Source organism: Ctenocephalides felis, unplaced genomic scaffold (assembly GCF_003426905.1).
Source record: "Ctenocephalides felis isolate EL2017-DRISC unplaced genomic scaffold, ASM342690v1 CF-g0.4_SCAFFOLD_03572, whole genome shotgun sequence".
Classification (NCBI taxonomy): Eukaryota; Metazoa; Arthropoda; class Insecta; order Siphonaptera; family Pulicidae; genus Ctenocephalides; species Ctenocephalides felis.
This window is the reverse complement of record NW_020539726.1, coordinates 4,610,767-4,624,827: the sequence shown is the minus strand read 5'-3', so window position 1 is coordinate 4,624,827 and position 14,061 is coordinate 4,610,767. Positions and strand designations below refer to the sequence as shown.

The 14,061-nt window shown below is 27.5% G+C and overlaps 1 pseudogene; it reads right to left on the bottom strand.

Annotated features, from left to right (window-relative positions):
- Positions 1-8,385: 8,385 nt before the first annotated feature.
- Positions 8,386-13,078, bottom strand: LOC113387914 (annotated as a pseudogene).
- Between the last annotated feature and the right edge of the window lie 983 nt (positions 13,079-14,061).

Genomic DNA, 14,061 nt, shown 5'->3' with positions numbered 1-14,061 from the left:
AATAAATATAGAAAACTAATTTGGTAAAGTAGTTTTAGTTTAATAAAATACAGATTGATGCCATACTTGCAGACAAAGATCGATCTACAATTAATTGCAGATTGATCCATTTCTTAGCAGACACTTTGTATGGCTTTCGCAAAGGATAAAAATGATCAACTATCAATTCAAGAACAAATAGTTGCCACCAAATATAAAAACATAATAAACAGCTATATTAAAGAATTAACCACTCAAGTTCACCTGGAAAGCTATCCGATCATACTTAATATGAAAAAATCTGAAGAATGAAATAAACTATTGATGCAATAAGTTTAGGTGGTTATTAGTGCCAAAAAAGCAATTCCTGCAACCAGATGGAAGAACTGTGTAAAAAAGTACTGTATAGTGGTCACTTCAGAAATGAAAAATGCTTTACATATGCTAACTGGCATTGTTGTGTGAAAAAATAGATATAATCTAAAAGCGTATAAAATACATTGATCTTGAATTTATATATGAAGGCGAATCGCAAGTTGATTATAATCTAATAATTCTGAATTTTCAATTAATTTTAACCTATGTGTAATATTAATAATTGTGAATGCACGTAGTGCCAGTGGACCTTTGTAATATAGTTAACTAACTACTTCACAAGAAGAATACTAACGTACGAATTCCGTACAAAACAATATAAGTAGGTGCGCCGCAGGGCTCTGTTCTAGGTGCATTGCTGTAGAATATCATATATGATGGCCTTTTGAGACTGGAGATTTAACCATGAGTCAAACCAATAGCATATGCAGATGTGTGGCCATAGTGGTTGTTGGCATACACATTTATGAGATTGTCAGTTTGTTTGACATAATCTTGGTGAAAATCGAGTGCTAGATTTAAACAATGAACCTCACATTGGCACAACAAAAAAGTAAAGCTGTTCCTATTATAAGCATTAAAGTAATAGAAACCATTAGTGCTAAGGCGTCAGGAGTTTGGACCGACTCCCTTATCAAACTACGTAAAAGATCAAGAATAAGAAGCTATCACAATTGAAAAAATGATTTTTTTTCCTTTGAATATTTTGATGGGTCAAGTTCTAAAAAAGTAATATAAACAATTATTGGTCTATAAATCCAAATACCAATTTTTTGAAAAGTGATGTCTCGAAATAGGTTGAAACAAATTTTACAATCATTAAATTTTTGCAACAAAGATATGATGCCAGAAAACGTAGATAGGCTTGACAAAATTTAACCCTTAACAAAATATATTTGAAATAAATTTAGTGCAATTAATAAACCTAAATCAAATCTTTCTCTGGATGAGGCAATGATACCCCACAAAGTAAAACAGAAATTACTAATTTCGCGATGGAAGTGGTCAAAAAATACAAAATCTCTTATATAAATATATAAATATTTGGCACTAACGTTCGCATGGAAAACTTAAAAATTTAGTCAAAATTAGTGTTAGTTAAAATTTATTCTAATAATAGTTAAGAAAAGATATTAAATATTATTTAATATTTTTAAATTTTTTTGCGTGTTTTTAACATATAAATGTTATAAAATTGTTTGCAGTTGATGAATTATAAGAAGTTTATTAACTTGGCTAAAATGTTTCAATGACAATGTTGAGAACTATTTTGTTATTCAAATTTACATCGATTAATGTAGTAAATAAGATTTAGAGTAAATTTATATAGTTTGATTTATAAATTAAAATTTGAATTTATAAAATAATTTCAGTAAAACTTGACAACATAAAAACTTACTTAAAGAAGAACTCAAACTGAAGAATTCATCAATTAAAGTTGATAAAATTATTTCAATAAAAATTATAAGCGTGGAAATACATTTGGAATGATACGTCAATAAAATATAGAATAATCGATATTACAAAATCGATACGTTATTTTTGTCGTATTTTTATGAGAAGAATTCTTGAAGAACATTTAAATAACATTTCTGAGCAAATCACTCATACTTAACAATTTGTAATTATTTATAAATTATACCATTCAGAATGTTATAAAAACACATGTGGTATATGTCACATAATTTTGATCAATTTAGCGTTTGTGTTAAACATGTGAATTACTCCAAAATCCAAAGAATTTGAAGTTACAAAATTAATTTTTACGGAAGCAAATAATGAAAAGGGATTTAAATATAACTGACAAATGTAATAAGTATAGGTAATTCATAAAATCAAGACTATTTTGCCGAGTTTATCAACTGAAGAATAGTTTTTATTATAGCGAATATATATAAATATGACCTTCACATTGAGTTATCTTTTTTTTTAAAAAAAACTTTATTACTTTTTTTTTCTTACATTTTTAAGATACTTAACACTTTCTCTTACATTTTTAAGACACTTAACGCTTTTTTCTTATATACATATTACTATTTTTTCCCCTAACATATTTACATGTTTTTATTACTTTTTTTTCCTTTTTGTTACATATATTTGAATTTTAACTTTTCCGGAAGGTCGATGTATTGACTTATTCTCCAACTCAGTCATGGATGCACAGAGTCAGAGTCCTTGTTTTTTCATTTTGAGTATAGTTATACAATCCAAGTACCTCTTACTTGTAAGAGGCATGCTGCCACTACAGCTATTGCACACTCTGCATATACGTATGCTGCAGCAATGCCCACGAAAGGCCATTTTCACTTGAAATCATATTTGAAATCTATGATTTCAAATGAAAATTTGGTATCAAGCTGCTCTGATACCGAACCGACCGAGGTTGGATTCGAACCCGGGACTAGGATTTGCTATCCCACGTTCTTACCACGGGACCACGGCCCTAATCTTCGGATTTGTTTGGACGAAAAACGAAATTGGAGAACGCATGTTCTGCAAAAAAAAGTAACAAGTAGATGAAATTCTCGCAAAAATGCTATTGACTCAACATTTACGGTCTTCAAACGCTAATCAAAACTTTTAGTCAACAATAAATTGCTAATATATAACATTTCAAACAATCAAACAAATCCAGAGACAAATCATCAGCTCCATTGTATTCATAGAAGATTCTCCGCTGGGCGTTACTATTATTATCGAATCAAAAAGATTTCTTCTCATGTATATAACCAACAATACGTGCTTATTATTTTGTATGAACAAATCTCAAAAAAAATTATTAAAAAATATTTATTAATAAAGCAATAAGGCAAAATTAACGGACAATATGCGAATATAAATATTGTTACTATTAAATATAAAATGCATAGAAAGTAAATTTTATCGAAAACATATATGAAAATGCAAATTGTAATAAAAATTTAAAATATATATATATATATATATATATATATATATATATAAATTAATTGGGAGTATATATAAGGCGTCACTTACGGGCTATTTCGCAAAAGCATTTAGGAAATTATTTAGTAAAACTACACTTTTACACTTATATGACTTCTTATATGACACTTATATTTCAAAACAAAAGACTATTTAAGTTTCAATATCTTTATACCGCCACGATACTTCATAGCTTGATTTGACATTACGCAATAAATAGTTCTTCGTACATGTTTAATATTAATAACTCGACACTTTCAGCACTTATGGACTATGTGAAAAATAATTTAATAATAAAATCAACATCAGTTTAATCAACACAATATACAGAACAAAAACTAGAAGAATTGACTAATTTTAATGCGTAGGTCCCGAAACAAAACTACCAACGATCTACACTACCATCAACGAACTCGAAAATCGAAAATGCTATCCATAAAATTGTCAACGATTACATAATGAGGCAAAATGTGCATATAATGCAATTTCTGCATTTACCGAAAGATGACGGAACAAATTATTATTGTTAAAAATGACATTTTATATTTTTATAGAAGTTATAAACAATTACAGCAATCAATACACGTACATCACAAATAGTATTTACACATTTATGTAAATATTTAAACTGGTACATAAATAGTTATAGAAAATTACAGAATATAAAAAAACAAAAATAAGTTGAATTTTATAGTTTGTTTGTAACAAATACATTTAAAATTTTAAACAGTTTAAAATAATATTCAACTAACAATAGCAAGTGCTGCCATATTTGCTGCTGATACGTGCATGATCGCCGCAAATAAAGATCCTTCTCCAGCATCATCTCATTATTAGTATAACTGAAAAATGGTATTCACTGTGGAAGATAGAAGTCAATAGCACAAAGTAGTTCATGTTACTTTCAAACTTTGCGATCAAACTGGTCCCGAAGTTGTACTTAATGATATTTAAAAGTCTCAGTTTACAATTAAATACTAGTATATAAGACGGTGATTGGACCCGTGTGGACCTATGGTCTTCAACTTTTGGGTCCTGTGAAAAAGAGTAATTTAATCATCATCCAACGCACTCACAATAATTCTAAACGCTTCTATGATCTCTATTAATAAGTCATTAAGTAATTAATGACTCAATTCTCTAATTATCTCATATATTATCTTTAATATATTATCTATAACTTGTTTACTTAAACATGAAATTATATTGCATTATTGCCATGGGCGTTGAATAAATAAATACATATATATTTTGTAATTATATATTTTATATTCGTAGTAGATAAGCCACTGGAAAGCTACCAATTTCTAGTCAATGTTGTTTTCAATGTATAATGTCAGTCGTCTCTCTGCTTATTATTTGTCTGAAAATAGATCTCAAGATAAAAATAAATGAATAATTTTTTTTCTGCATTCCACATAAAATTGTAGTACATAACGGACGTATGTAAGATCAATTTTATAGTTTTTTTATTGGTATTATATATAGAAACATTTGTAAAAGCACCATGTTAATTATCAATTTTATTTGAACTGTTGATGATTATACGAAACGTTAAAAACTCTACAATGGGACTATGCAATATGTACTATTAAATATTCTGGAATAAAAATTTGTAAGGCTGAACTTAAATTAGATTTTAAATTCGGCTAATAATTAAAAATTTAAACTTGAAATATTATATTTAACACCTTTATCAATAGACAAGTCCAACAGCAAAATTTTATTAGGCGTATCAAAACTGTAAATACATCAATTAATAATAATTAATCAGGACATAAAACAGTGATATATGAAATAAATGTATATAAAGAATTAACAGTTTTAATCAAATCATACATGGTCTGTTCAAAAAGTACCCGGAATTACTAATAATTAAATTTCGCGGGTCTGGAGTGTCTGATTGTCAAAATTTTTTTTTTATTGTGTTGGTATACATGCCCCTAAAGTATGATGAAATTTTCAGCTATATTCACTGTTTACTTTGTCTGTGGTAGTCGCTAAGGTTCGACGTGTTTTTCTGAGCTCGGCGATTTTTACAATGGAAGAATTGAAAAAGTCAAAGAATTTGTATTAAATTTTGCGTAAAAAATGAAATAAAGTGTTGCAAAGTGCAAAAATTCACCAGATATGGCTCCGTGTGACTTTTTCCTATTCCCAAAGTTGAAGAGACCCATGAAAGGACGGCGGTTTTCTTCGATTGAAGAAAATCGCCGAGAGTGCTCAAGGACATATCAAAAAGTGAATATCAAGGGTGCTTCGAAAATTGGAAAAAACGCTGGCATAAGTGTATTATATCTGGGGGGGACTACTTTGAAGGGGACCACATTAATGTAGACGAATAAATAAATATTTTTTTGAAAAAACGAAAATTACGAAAACTTTTTGAACAGACAGCAAACGATGTTTATTTTGAGCACAGTAAACAAATGTAAGTAATAGTAAAAAGTTACATGCTAAATTTAGAAATAAGTAAGAGTGTTAGATTTTTTTATTAGTTCCTGAAGTATGAATGTCAAAATAGGTTTGTTTAGTAAAATAAGCAAGTCAAGTATTAAAATAAGTATTATTCCATAAACTTTTGGAGTAAAAGTAGAAGTAGGGGCAGATCTAGGTTTGCTAGAGCACACAAAGATAAATCTATAGAGCATTAGTATGTGAATGCCGTAGATTTTAAATATTTTTAATAAATTAGTCAAAATAAGAAGTTGGTCAAAATATAAAAATATTAAAAAAAAGGATTTCAATATAGTAATAAAAATCAGATTAGAGCATCGCTGGCACACAAAGATAGTTGTATAGAAAATCAGCAGGAAAAGTCAATGCCAAAATTTTCGAAATATATTTAATGAACCAGTTATATTAATATTCAAAAAAAAATGGAAATCATTTAGTATAATAATTTTGTAATAGTATTCAAATTGAAGCCGTAACTGGTGCAAGGGCAACATGATCAGAACAATTATTAAAAGGTACTGAAAAATTAAACTATTGAAAAATTATATTAAATTATTAAATCTATTCCTTTTAATAACTGCAAAAACGAGTAACTTTTAATATCTGCATATTTATTAAAAGATTATTGTGGACAAAAAGCATTTAAACGAATATAGTGGTAAAAAATCGCAAAAACTTGCTTAAAGTGCATTAAATTAAAAAAAAAAGGGGGCTATAACGATGGTAATGATATTATGTTTTAAAATAAAAATTTACGTCTTGATCTAGATAGATATAAAAAATTATATTTTTATGGAGTTTATCATATTCTAATAAAATTGCTTAATGACTTATTCAGGACATGTAATATTTGGGCATGAGAAGACTCTTTTTGATACTATCAAGTGGTTTACTGAAATAAATGTTAATTAGAATAATTATTCTAATTTTTAAATTAAAGTAAACATCAAAATTAAAGTTCTTTTTCATAAACATATATTTTATATTCGGAGTTTCTAATATTTTCATAAATATAAATACATATGAAGATTGATACAGATAACACAAGCATACAGGAAGAACAATAGCAAATAAGTTGCAATTCTTGTTTGAGTAACATCTCTATTCGAATTTCATTTCAGCATCCAAGTATAAAAATCCTCCTGATATTTGATCAAGGTATATTAACTATATTCTTTACTTTTATATGTACAGATATATCACTAATATTTAAATACATATTGTATAATTTATCTATTTATAAATTATGTTATATACACATGTGTGCAGATACTACTCAACATTTACACGATTCATATAAATACATCACCCACATTCATAACATATCTGAATATATATTTATATAAAAAATTTCAGCTTCCATAACAAAAGATTATAAATTTGCAATTTTTCAATACTTGATACTTATTATAAGAACATTTAACAAATATTTAAATATTAATTATTAAGGAAAATAATATTGCAGAAAATTATAATCTTTAGCCATTTAATTTTTACTTCATAGCATTGAATATTTTTCTAAAAGCACATCTCCATAATTTTTTCTAATATATTAAATATATAAACTTATGAATAATAGTACAATAAATCATATACAGGATTGTACTTTTTGTTTAACTAATTTCTTTATGAAGAAATATCATTTAACATACCTTATAAAAATAGGCATATTGGTCAGTTAAAAAATAATAATCTCAATTCAATAATGAACCTATCATGCAAAATTTATCCACTGTTAACATTTTTCACATGCATACAAATATATTATACCTATAGACTCAGTTATATTACTGTATTAATTAAATAAAATAATATCAATAAATGGCTTATCACAAATTGTGATATTAATATTTGTTTGGTATTTATATGAAACATTCTTCACAGTATTATATTCTGTGCAATAGTAGATATATTCCATTCAGGATGTATACGTCCTGTATTATCATGTTGATTATGTACAATAATAATTTTAAATAAACCTTGTCGTTTAATATCAATTATCTATCTTCAATCATCTCTTTGAATTAGTATACATATCTCTGAGTAAATTTGTTAAGATATTTAAGATTTAAGATCGAAACTCGTGGCAAAGAAATTGGCCAATTTAACTGCAAAATAAGTTTTTGTGACCGATGGGAAACTTTTCGGTATAATCTTGAATCTTGGCACAAAAACATTTTTCATGCTTAGTCTTTAAAGAGTCATATTAAAAGAGAAGTGACAAGTGCGCTTTTTTTCATATCACGATTATATCATGATTCATTATGATATTTACAGAATATAATTAAAATAAGACTTATGGATTTACATTAAAATCTAATTATCAAAATAAAACTATATACATTTATAGGAAATGCTTTTTGTGCATGTGGTACTTATTTCATAATGTGTGGATATGTTTAAATTCGTTTTAGATCACACGACTTTCTAAAATGCGAATAAATATTTTTTTGTTAGTTACTTATATTTAATTTATGAACTTTATGTATAAATTTATTTTAAAAATAATTCTATTGCAAGTTGAAAAAACTTCAAAATAAATTCCAGGTTTCAAATCTATCGAATATAAGCATATCACAAGCATTATAAATATAATTACATAACATTTAAACACATGCAGTTGGCCACATTATTATGAAACAAATTTGATTTTGGATAAAATGTCCAATTTGGCATCGTTGAATATTTTTAAATATAATAAAATTCCTAAATGCATATCAGTTAAACATTATATCATTGGTTCTAGTTTACTGACAATGACCGATCATAATTCAGTCTAAAGCTCTGGAGTAAAAGTCTTTTCAAGCAATAATTTATATTTATACTAGCAACCAGTACCTGACCCGCAAAATCTTTTGCGTCGTTTCATAGAATTGTGACCGCCTTTGTTATTAACAAAGCGAATATTGTATGGATCTTCAGCGAGTTCAGGGTACTGTAAAACATTATGTACATACTCACCATCATATTGGTTTGCATAACCTGATTTAAGGATTTCTTCCACTTCCGAAGGAGCCCAGTCCACTGCTCCAGACAATCCTGCTTTTAGTGCCTCCTTTTCTCGGTGCCAAGCCTTGCGAACTGCTGATAATTTTGCATGATGGAGAAGCCTCTGTCTTTCTCTATCAACTGTCGTTCCGTACCGTAAATTAATCACAGCATGCGGGCCATGGATTTTGACATCCAAATAATCAGCACCACTGCCATTTTCACGAGCAATTTCATGGAATGTTGTATTTACTTGACCCTGTAACCGTTTTAATTGCTGTCGATCCTCAGCAGATTTCCAAGTATCTTCTTTGACAAAGAAGAATGCATCTTGTTGACCACCATGAACTACCAAACTAAATTCCAAAAGCAGAGATCTATTGAAAACAGAAGTATAAACATCTCGGTATATAGCATTTGCAGCAGGAACACTCGATACAATAGCACGTCCTTGTGTTGTCCTGGATACTACAATGCCTTTGCCAAAAGGTGGTTCGGATGCTGCACCAATTTTGTTGAAAGTTGGTTCTGACCCATCTAATTTTAACGAAGACTCTGAAGGTCCTGATAATTGTCTGCTGTTAGATAAATGTTCTCGAGCAAACTGCGATAAAAATCCGGAAACAATGGTCAGAGGCGCATGACCGGTCAGATCAGGTAAGTTGGCACTAGGTAATGAAGGATTAAGAATAGAATCGGCATTCAATTGCGGTGCTAAACTCTTCAAATTGTATCCTAATCGATTCAGCCACTCCCAAGCACCTAAAAATAGATTATTTTATATTCATTTTTATATTCATTTATTTTTATTAAGCAGTTTTATTTTAATTTAACAAATGTAAAACGACAATATTGACTGTTTAGCATATGCAGTTAAAAGTAACATAAATTAATCCTCGTTTAGATACAAAAACAAAACCAAAAGTGCTAAAGTGCAAAAAATATTAAAATCAATTGCGCCAGGTTTCAGTGAATTGAATGAATTTCAGATATACAAACATAATTGTGTTCGATGATGAAGAACTTGATAATTTTGGCTGATTTTATATTTATCGTAATTAATCAACACGATCTCGCGAATAGATTACAAAATGTTTCTAGATCAGTTCACAATTATTTCAGAAAAAATCTAAAAATTTGATCTTGCGCAAAATTAAATATGAATCTTGAAAATAAATAAGGGAATCAGAAATTTATGAATTCCGAAGTAAAAAATAAAATGCATAATATGTATTATCAATAATAAGTTGAATGAAATATGCTACCTGTAGGTCTGTGATTATCATGTTGCACATTGATAGGATCATTGCCATTGTATCTATAAAGATGCAGATGAGTTGGTGATGCTACTTTTTGCAACATTTTCTCCCATTGTGGAGTCATCCATTGGCCTATAAGTGGATCATAAACACCACCGCCTGGCATATGTACAAGAGAAGTAACTTGATCTAGAAGACCACCGCAAAAGTCGACAGGTAAATATAGATATGGATTAGAATCGTAAACAATATGACCATATGGAGATCTCATTATTTCTCTGACACCCTCGCCGTATTGATTGAATACCATTATTGGTGTACCACATTGATCAGTTGCCACGTAATATCTATGACGATAGACCTGCAACAATTTTTATAAGTCAAATAATGGAAAATGATAAAAACAATTAGTAAGTTCTGAAGTTAGTGAAAACTATTTTCCAATAAATAATGCATATTAACCTGGGCATAAATTAAATGTCCTCTATCATCATAGGTGAGTGTCATCAATTTTCCATCCCTCGGTGAATATATTTGACTAACTTCATACAAGCGTTCTTGGTTGGTGTAGAAAAATTGCGTAACATTGCCAAAGTTATCCTTCCGTGTAGTAAGCCTTTAAAAATATACATAAGCGACTTAGATGTGAAGTCTAGATAAGTTATTTTCAAAGAAAGAGCCGCAGAAATTAGGAATTTTATTACAATTCTTTTAGTTTTTTTTTTTTTCAAAAAGTCAAAACATTTTAAAAAAACATCTTAGAATGATAATAATGATGTAAATTTATAAAATTTGGCTAACCAAATGTAGGTTAATTATTTTCAAAAACATTGTTTTATTAATTAAATATTCTTTCACGCATATAATAAATAGCTATAATAACTATATAGATTCAACAAAATTAAGCATAAGTTTTCCGTTTTATAAATTGTTTAATTTTATTATCATTGCAAAAAAATCGTATAATTTGAAAAACGAAGAAAATATACAATAAAGTGGTATAATATTTCTACTTGTAAGTTAACAAAAGCACTAAAAACAATTATTTACCTGTCAATATGATCATAATAGTATCGAACATCGAATCGACCCCGTTTGGTCGCACGGGTCAAAAGACCTCTCGCATTATAACGGAACCTCTCTTCTCGGGCGTTTTGAGCAACTAGACCTCTAGACTCATATTTGTATTGACCTTCGCCAAATTTCATAATACGATCTTGGTTATTGTATTCCATAGGAATCGTATTACCTCTGCAAAAAATAGCATAAATAATGGATACTTAAACACAAAACATGAAAAATTCAAATGTGTATGAATAAATGAAAAATGAATTATTATTGATCAGTTTCTGCATCTAGCTAATAGTATGAGATTATCGAAACTCACATCTAATAAACAGCAAAAGGATTTACATTTAAGCATAATTATAAAAGGTGCATAATTTTAATTTTTAAAGGCACTTAGCAAAGAAAGTAAAAAAATCTTTGAACACTATGATAAACAATACTAATATATTATAAGAGTAGGAGATTGTTTAAAAAAAAATCATTTGGCAGAATAAATTCAAGTGATATTATGCTCAAAGCATAAATTAACAAAATTGATTTTATTTGTTTATTTTATTTATATCTAATCATAAACTCAACCACTATTTTATAGGGTTTCAAGCCATCCTAAAACAATTTGGCTAATATTCGTACGACGAAATGTTAGCAAATAAATAATTTTAAATGAATTCTTGGTTTTAATTCTGCCCAATGAATAGAATACGCAAATTAAACTACGTTTGAAATTAAATTTAATTAAACAAATGTTTTTGTTTAGCAAGATTGCTTGCTAAAGATAAGCTATCAGAGGACTTGATTATTTGGCCACTTTTAAAGATCGTATCACATACAACGCAAAATTCATTATCCCATTTCATTTCGTTACCGATTTCAACAGCTTTAAATATTGTACATATTCAATCAAGTATATTAAAAATACAAATTATTATGTATGCACTATAAAAATAGAATTTACGGTCTACTAAAATATAAAGTTCTAACAAAAAAAATTATCACCTGGCGAGTAATATTATCTAACTCTCAAAATTGTCCAATATTTAATTATTGAAAATTATATAGATTAAATTAAAATTTATAACAAAAAAATTAAAATTTATAACAGTAGAAAAATATAAAAATGTTTTGTTTAAATTTTAAAACTAAATAGGATTAAAAATATCTATAAGTTACAAAAAATAATGAAATTAAATTCGATTAGGTTGTTTATAAAAGCAATTTAATCAAAATATTCATAAACGAAACGAAGTTGTAAGCAATATGTATAACAATTTGAAAATGATCGATATACATCAGAATTTCTGAAGCGTATTATTATTATTACAAACAGATAACTAAAAATTTGAAAATATAAGTCAAGAAAGATAAAATCATAGTATTTTACAAATTAGTAAAATAATATTGGAATACTATTCATATTTCATATAATACACATATCAGTAGAAATTAGTATTTAACAGGAACATTTATATTAGTTTTGCATATGTGATTGCAATAAAATTCATATTAATATTTTACTAAAATGAAATATAAGTTGTGCCATATTTCTACAATTGTAAAATATCAAAAACTACAGAAGTCAATGGACAAGTGAGCTACTGCAAGATTGTACCAAATTGTACCAAACAATTTTTAAAGATGCAATGTGATTTATAGATAGGAACCAATAAAATATATTCACGGAGTTTCAAGAAAAATAAATTACGATCAAATAAATATGCAGGTATACAAATCATATATGAAATAGAAAAAATAAAATTAATTATTCGACATAAAATCATTCTCACCTGTATGTTAAGGAGAGCATGTTGCCATTATCATCATATCGGAATCCCCAAGTTCTTGGGCTTCGACTCCAATAAGTTGACCATCACAATCCCAAGTATAATTCTTCATGTTAGTATAAGTATTAACACCACATTTCTCGTATAAGTTCGAGTTTGAGAAATTCTGCCACGAGAATCTCGTGAAAATTCCATACGGAATACCTGCAATGACGAAAGTTTCATTTTGTAATTTTGTGAGAAAAAAACATTCAAAATTAGAACTACGAGTTGGTAAAAAAGATCAACAGTATACATTTAAGAACTCTAAAATACAATATCTTTTCCTATCTTTAGCATATAATGGGCACTTTATAAATATAATTATTATAATAAGAATATATCAAGAATGAACCAATTAAAAAACGATTTAAAAGGGTGTAAACACGAGCAGCCTTTAGTTATAACAAAAATTATTAATATAGTAATACGCGTGGCTTTTTATAAAACTTTCAATTTATTATAATTATCATTGCGTAAAAACTAGTAATCAGTGCAAATTTGTTATATGTAAAATCAATATAACAGCTAATTAATTAAAATGATTCTAATGTGATTCAAAGAAAAAATATAAAATAAGTATTAATTCACAAAGCTATTATAAAATGGAAGTTGGAATATAAATTTTACCACAAAATATTGGCTACTTTGTTTTATTTTTTTACTAAAATATAACAAGTAAATATTGATAAAAATAAGTCATGATATAAAATCTTATATTATATTAAAAATTCTATGTGCGGAATAAGGTTGTATTCTAAGAAATTAATCTCATTGTTTGATAATCTTACCACCCTGTTTTCGGATTCATAAAATCTTATTAAAAAATTATTGTAAACTTTTCTTCAAATATTATGGAGAAAATTATGTTCAATGTTGACAAAATTGAAATGCACCGCAACCAACTTTTCCAACCTTACTTTGGTAAAACTTTTGTAAAACAGCTGTGTTTTTGTTCGATGAACGTTAATTATATAGAGGAAAGGATTAATAATATTGTATTCGTCTGGCATGTAAAACTAGTAATTGAAAATAATTAAAATGGTAAGCATTAATGAATTAAATAAATTAATAAGTTTAATATCTATGTCTTTCATGATAACTATGTATTTCAGAATAAAAACACATAATTTTTAAGAATCAGAATGAATCAGTGCTTTGAGAAAAAA